The 6,375-nt window shown below is 44.7% G+C and overlaps 1 long non-coding RNA gene across 1 annotated transcript in view; it reads left to right on the forward strand.

Moving 5' to 3' along the window:
• Positions 1 to 50: 50 nt before the first annotated feature.
• LOC106817019 overlaps positions 51 to 6,375 on the forward strand; it is an 11,606-nt gene continuing 5,281 nt past the window's right edge. The window contains exon 1 of the long non-coding RNA XR_001394980.1: positions 51 to 61. This is a non-coding gene — a long non-coding RNA (uncharacterized LOC106817019). The remainder of the gene's footprint in view (positions 62 to 6,375) is intronic.

Genomic DNA, 6,375 nt, shown 5'->3' on the forward strand with positions numbered 1-6,375 from the left:
ACAGTGCAAGCGTAATGCCGTCACTATTCAATTGATCTTGTACTGTCCTGTGCTGGTGGTGGTCGGCCTAAGCAGCTGCTGCAAGAGCGCGTGCATGAATGCATGCATGCACGATCTGTCTGTCTGTCTGTCGGCTGCGACAATCTAGCAGACGTACTCAGCCATTAGTTAAACAAGAGACGCTAGGCAATTCACCTTTCTCTCCACACACACACACGCACGCACGCACGCACGCACACCACGGTGCTCACATCCCAGCCCAGCTAGGTGCTGCCCGCCTACACGCTCTTACTTACACGCCAACCACACATCCGTCCGCACGCCTAAATACGTGTGCATACTTTACGCATTTACACGCTGCCGGCTCAGGACTACGTCCCGACAAAAACTTCTCTACAAACGTAACTATTTCTGCACGTCTCTACACACGGTGCTCGTCTCACCCGCGTACACACGGTGCTCGTCTCACCCGCGTACACACGGTGCTCGTCTCACCCGCGTACACACACTCTCTTACACACGCAGGGTGCGAAATTAACGGAAGTCCGGTTTAACGGGAGCGATGAAAAACCGGGCTTTAGTAACGACGAGTTCCTACCGCGAGGATCGGCCGATCGATCGATCTAAACCTCGATTGCTTTTTTATGAGGCATCATGAATCATTTTCGGACGCGCGCCTAAAGTATGTCGCTGCTGTAGGGCCTACGTCAATATATATATATATATTATTTATGACGTCCGCCTCAAGCAGAAAATCTACATGATTTTTTTTCATTCATGATATGAATTAATTTTAAAAACAGTTTCTTTACCAAGTGGAGCGGCCAACTAGCAGTAAGAGCAAGCAGCGAGTCACGGCGGTGACAAGCACGTATGCCGCCGGCGTTTCCTTACGTGTTTCCTGCTACTGCTGCTCTGTCCGCAGCTTTCATATATATACAAACAAGACCTATTATGCCTAATAGGTATTTGTTAGCTCTTGATACAAACCATGCAGTAACCTCCGAAAGGTCTAATGAAACCAAAATGTAATCAGATGCTAATAATACACATAATAAATATAAGGTATTATTAGCTCTTGGTGCAATGCTTAGCTAGATCTCTTTACTAGGCCACGAGATTTTTTTTACTTCGATGTAAGGTTCGTTGAAAATCATGGGAATTAGGAAACCTAATTCAGGCATGCAAGCCACAAAATTCACACGATCTTACTCGCATGTATTCTGAGCATGGAATCTGAGTCAGCCAACTTTTACTTTCCATTGAATTCCGATTAACAACAGAATCTATTCGCTAATCAAGATTCGAACGAAAGTAAAAGTCGGAAGAGCTGACTCAGTTTTGTTGCGCGCAAAATTTTACACTGATCCAGTTGGACCAGTTACACGTAAACAAAGATGATAATCCGTTATCATTAGTGGTCCCCAGGCAAAATGCTCGCATGGGTTAGAAAGCCAGTACAGAATTCAAATCTTGAGCAGCAGACGTGACTGTACACACGCACGCACGCTCACGCACACAGACACACAAACACACATACACACTTGCACGCACACAAGCACGCATGCACGCACCGGCACACACGCACGCACACACACACACGCGCCACATATTAGCAAAGATCTTAATCCTCTTCACCCATACCCTAACCCTTCATCATCCACCAAACCCACTCCTCTTACTCTACTACCCTCCCCACAAACGAGAGACGAAGAAAGAGAAGCAACAGAGAGAACCACGAGAGAGAGAGACGGCGAGCGAGCGAGAGAGAGAGAGAGAAGAGAGAGAGGGGAGAAGAGAGAGAGAGAGAGAGAGAGAAGAGAGAGAAGAGAGAGAGAGAGAGAGCGGCGCGAAGGAAAAAGAGAGAGAAACAGCGTCCCAGAGGGAGAGAGAATAGAGAGCGAGAGAGTCGCCGCGGAGGGAGAGAGAGAAGAGAAAGAGAGAGAAGGGCGCGCGAGGGAGAGAGAAGAGAGAAGAAGAGAGAGAGAGAGAAGAGAGAGAGAGAGAAGAGAAGAAGAGAGAAGAGAGAAGAGAGAGAAGAGAGTAGAGAGAGACAGCGGGCGCAGAGGGAGCAGAGAGAGGAGAGAGAGAGAAGAGAGAGAGAGAGAGAGAGAGAGAAAGAGAGCGCAGAAGAGGAGAGAGAGAAGAGATAAGAGAGGAGCAGAAGAGAAAGAAAGACGTGGCGCGCGTAGAGTAGGAACCGGGCCGGCCGTCTTTGGCAAGGGCATTCCTGGCCCGGAGCTGATCCGCTGGTTTTTCGCGGCGGTCACGCAACATAACTGCAGTCTTTTGAAGGTCGGTTACGGTCACCACCATGCTAAGTCTAAGGTTGTATTCCAGATGTGTCTATTTATAAGGAATGGTGGGAGAGGGCACAGGAAGGGAGTTTGTACCAAACCGAATCGATTAAGTCAAAAAACTAAGTCATAAGCGGCCTTAAAACACAGTAAACTCCCATCCAGTTTTGAACAAAAGCGTATGACAATCGAGCTTGTGAACATAGCATGATTGTGTTGGAAATGGTAAATATACGTAAAAATTTGTTAACATAATAAGGCATATTGCATAGGCAAGTCAGGGATGTCAAAGGATTTACGAGCGGGTATTGATAAATAATAAATCTCTAATAGTCATAAGACGAAGAATTTATTATTTATAAATAAACTCTTCGTCCTTTTAATGACTATAGACGGCATTTAGTTATTATGGCAACCATAGCTGGCGTAAAATCCTTTATAGGTTTTTAATGGTTTATAAACAAACCCACAGAACACTACAGAGGCCATCCAATTTTGTGTGTATTCAATACTTGGGTAAGAAGACACCCCAACTTCATTATGCCCCGTTTTTATTCTTTCTTTCTTTTATTTATCATTCTTCAGATGGTTTCCTCTTTTTCTCACTAGTAATCATGTAAAAACAAACGAAGAGAGCCACTACAGTAGACAAACAATTACGTAGACCAGTTTTCCTAAATAACGATAAAAATATATACATCCTTAGTAAACGCTGTTAGCTAATAGGACCCATTGATATACAAAGTTGACGATGCTAAATAACTGGCAACCATTCTGTATTTAATAATTATTATAAGTCAAACGCGTTAATTAAGTTTGTCCGAATATCAACTAGCTAATTGAGAAATGTCTAACGACTGGCTAATCTGGCCAGCAGCTAAATTGGTTGCCGAGAGGCAATTTGTGGATTAAAGCGTTGTATGCCTATGGGTCACTGTTAAGCAGAGTTGTTTACCAGGATGCTTATATGCCTTGACTAGTACTAGTAGATGATATCTCATGGGTGTATTCTCCGGTATTGGGCACCAATAAATAAGACCAATTCGGTGATTTGGGTGTACTTGATTGACCAATAAATATGTAAAATCCCACATCTGGCTTTCCCATGTTTAGTCCTGTGGCTGTGGTAATCCAGGCAATCCATCACAAACATAGCATTGGCCCCCACACCAGCCTACTTATTATGCACAAGCGTTGTGAGGATTCGTCATGTGAGATTCCCGTTCATTTACATCGGTGTTCGTATAACAAGTTACGTAACTGTTTCGCTAGCGGACGTAGCGGAGAGCCAAACGAAATGCATGCGGCAGTGCGTTTTTGGCAAAAATGCGTGCGAAAATGTCCGTGTGGACTACTCAAATCTGTATCACAGCCCGTTTCGAAGTAATGCGGTTTCGAAACTGTTAAAAGTCATCAACTATTCTTCGCTGGACTGCGGATTTGCAATTAGACATTTCTTAGGTAACCAGGCAGTGATATTGGCACAAAGACTAATACGCGTTTGGCTATAAGGTAATGTAGCTCCTATTACTACACAAAGGTGCATGTTACTCTAGCATTCTTAAAATTGCAGATAATCCGATGCTGCTTTATGGCACCTTTAATCAAAATTCAACAACAATGGAACAGGGTGCGAATTAACCGGGAGTCTGGAAAAGGTTCGAACCCAAAAATTTAACTCCCCCCCCTCCTGATTTACTGTCCGGACTCCCTGATTTGACATTGCAGGAGTCCGTGTGACTTCCTGGGAAATTCTGCCATAACTAACTAGTTTGTTCGAGCAGCGGCCTCACAACAGAATCTACCAATAATTTTTGCAGGTATATTGCCAAAGAAAATTTTGGCAAGATGCATGACATGCTTAAAAAATAAGCACATCTATGGCGTTTTGTTAATAGCCTTTTAAATTTTAAAACCTGCAGACTGCGGACTCCCTCATTTTGCGGCGGACATCTCCTCTTTTTGAGGTAGGGAGTTCCGTTTGGACTCTCCCGGTGTTCAAAGTTATATTTCTAGCCCTGATCGGAAAATATTTACCAACAGTACCTGAATAACGAGGCAAATCTTATCACAGAAGGTTACCCGCTCATCCCACACATGTTTGAGCCGTGAGATGTGTATTATCTAGTTATTTCACATGTAATACTCTAGTCTTAAAAACCTTTCTGCATTAGATTCAGTGCATCGAGTACCATTTACACGTGTTCCGTTTACAGGCCTGCCAAAATAAACATAAAGACACCCATCGTTCATAATTGTCCATGCAAATGGTTTGTTAATACAAATGTGCCGTTTATTATCCGGGGCATAACCTCTAATTTGTCACAATCACCTGTCCCTCTCTTGCTCCTTTGCACCTCTCTTGTAGGTCGATGCCTATATAGCCTTCCAAAATAAATGCTAAGAGTTCAGATTAGTTGGACGCCATAGTTACTAGCGCGACTACTGGAACTACAGTTATGTATACACGAGAGAGAGAGAAGAAGAGAGAGAGCAGAGCGAGAGAGAGAGAGCAAGAGAGAGATAGGAAGAGCCGAGGAGAAAGAGAGAGAGAATGTGAGAGAGGAAAAAGAAAGAGAGAGAAAGAAGAGAAATAAAAGAGAGGATAATAATTAACAAACAGACTTAGGACATACACTCAGCTAATGCTAGGGGAGTGTTCCTTATACACACCTGCACAAAATAAAAATTTATAATAAAATCACAGTAAAATTGAAGCTTAGTTCTGGAATTCAAAGAATGCTGCAATTTATGAGAACGTTTTAGGTTTGTGATGTAGCATTATGTACTATGTAGCTTAATTCGCTCTTAATCACATAGCTATAGATTAACACACGATTCAGATAAAGTTAGCATACCCACTGTCCATACATCAATATGGTCAAAAATAAATCATGAGTTTCCTAACAAGAGCCGAGAGGCGTCTGGCTCATCACCCCCCCCGCCCGGCCCCCCCCCCTCAGGCCTCATCCTACCGTTGCGCAACCGGGCGGCCCACGCCAATTTGGGAAAAATCTCCCCCCGCCATTTCAATCGTTGCGCCACGTTTAATTACCTCGCGCCCCGATAAATTCCACAACAATAAAACTTTGACAACGCGGCGAATCGATCGTTTGTTTGATGCGCCATTTTGGCGAGGCAGTAAACCAAGAGCAACACTTGTGTGCTTCGCTGGTGATTGCTGGTCACCCTCACTGCTAAGCAATCCAGGAGCGAGCTCTTTGAAGGAGTTCCACAGCATGGCGCATAGTCCAACTACATGAGGAAGCAGGCTGAGTGTAATAAGCTTTCCGACGCTGCTGCAATTGCCATAGCTGGCTGTACTGGGCAATCTGAGAGGCCACCTCGGCAAAGAATTCCTATTCGAGCCGCAGGCCCCGGACCCCTAGTTTCGGCCCTCCCCTCCTCTCAGGACGGCGGCGCACTACTGTATTCAGTTACGTCATCTAATTGAAATGTACATTCCCATTTCGCCGCAACGGCCGTCCAAACTTTTGACGAAGATGGCGGGCAAGAGGTAAGGCAGAGCGCACGTATAAGGTACCAGATTTCTTTCAATGTTTGGGGAGGATCAACACATTTCGACTGACAGTCAACCATAGGGCTCTGCAGTGTCCACAAAGCAGCATGCTGCGCACCATATCCGCCAGCATTGCACAACTGTAACTCGCGATGAGAAGAGCCATTGCCAAGGACAGTACAAAACTGGCAAATTTTCATTAGTAGGTTTCATGAATTCATTTCTGCAATTACTTATCTGCAAGATTGGTTAAACTGAAGTTAAGAAAGTAATGGTCTTTCTGCACCTTTGAGCGCAATAAATTATATACATTTCACCCTATCCTGCCAGGCACCATTCTCTCAACTCTGTCTTCGATAGATGGCGTGCATACTGAACTAGGTGCAGGGAATAGATAATCCCGAACTTGTTTTAGCCCATGCTGTGCTATCAGCCAGCCGCCACACCCCGCTCAGGCAGCGTGCGAGGTAGGCCTATTTATAGTTGGCATAAATCAACAAGTGCCGCGGAGCGGACAGCGCTCATCTAACGTCTACTGCGGTGACTCCCCCTCAGATC

This window comes from Priapulus caudatus, unplaced genomic scaffold (assembly GCF_000485595.1).
Source record: "Priapulus caudatus unplaced genomic scaffold, Priapulus_caudatus-5.0.1 Scaffold1567, whole genome shotgun sequence".
Taxonomy (NCBI): Eukaryota; Metazoa; Priapulida; class Priapulimorpha; order Priapulimorphida; family Priapulidae; genus Priapulus; species Priapulus caudatus.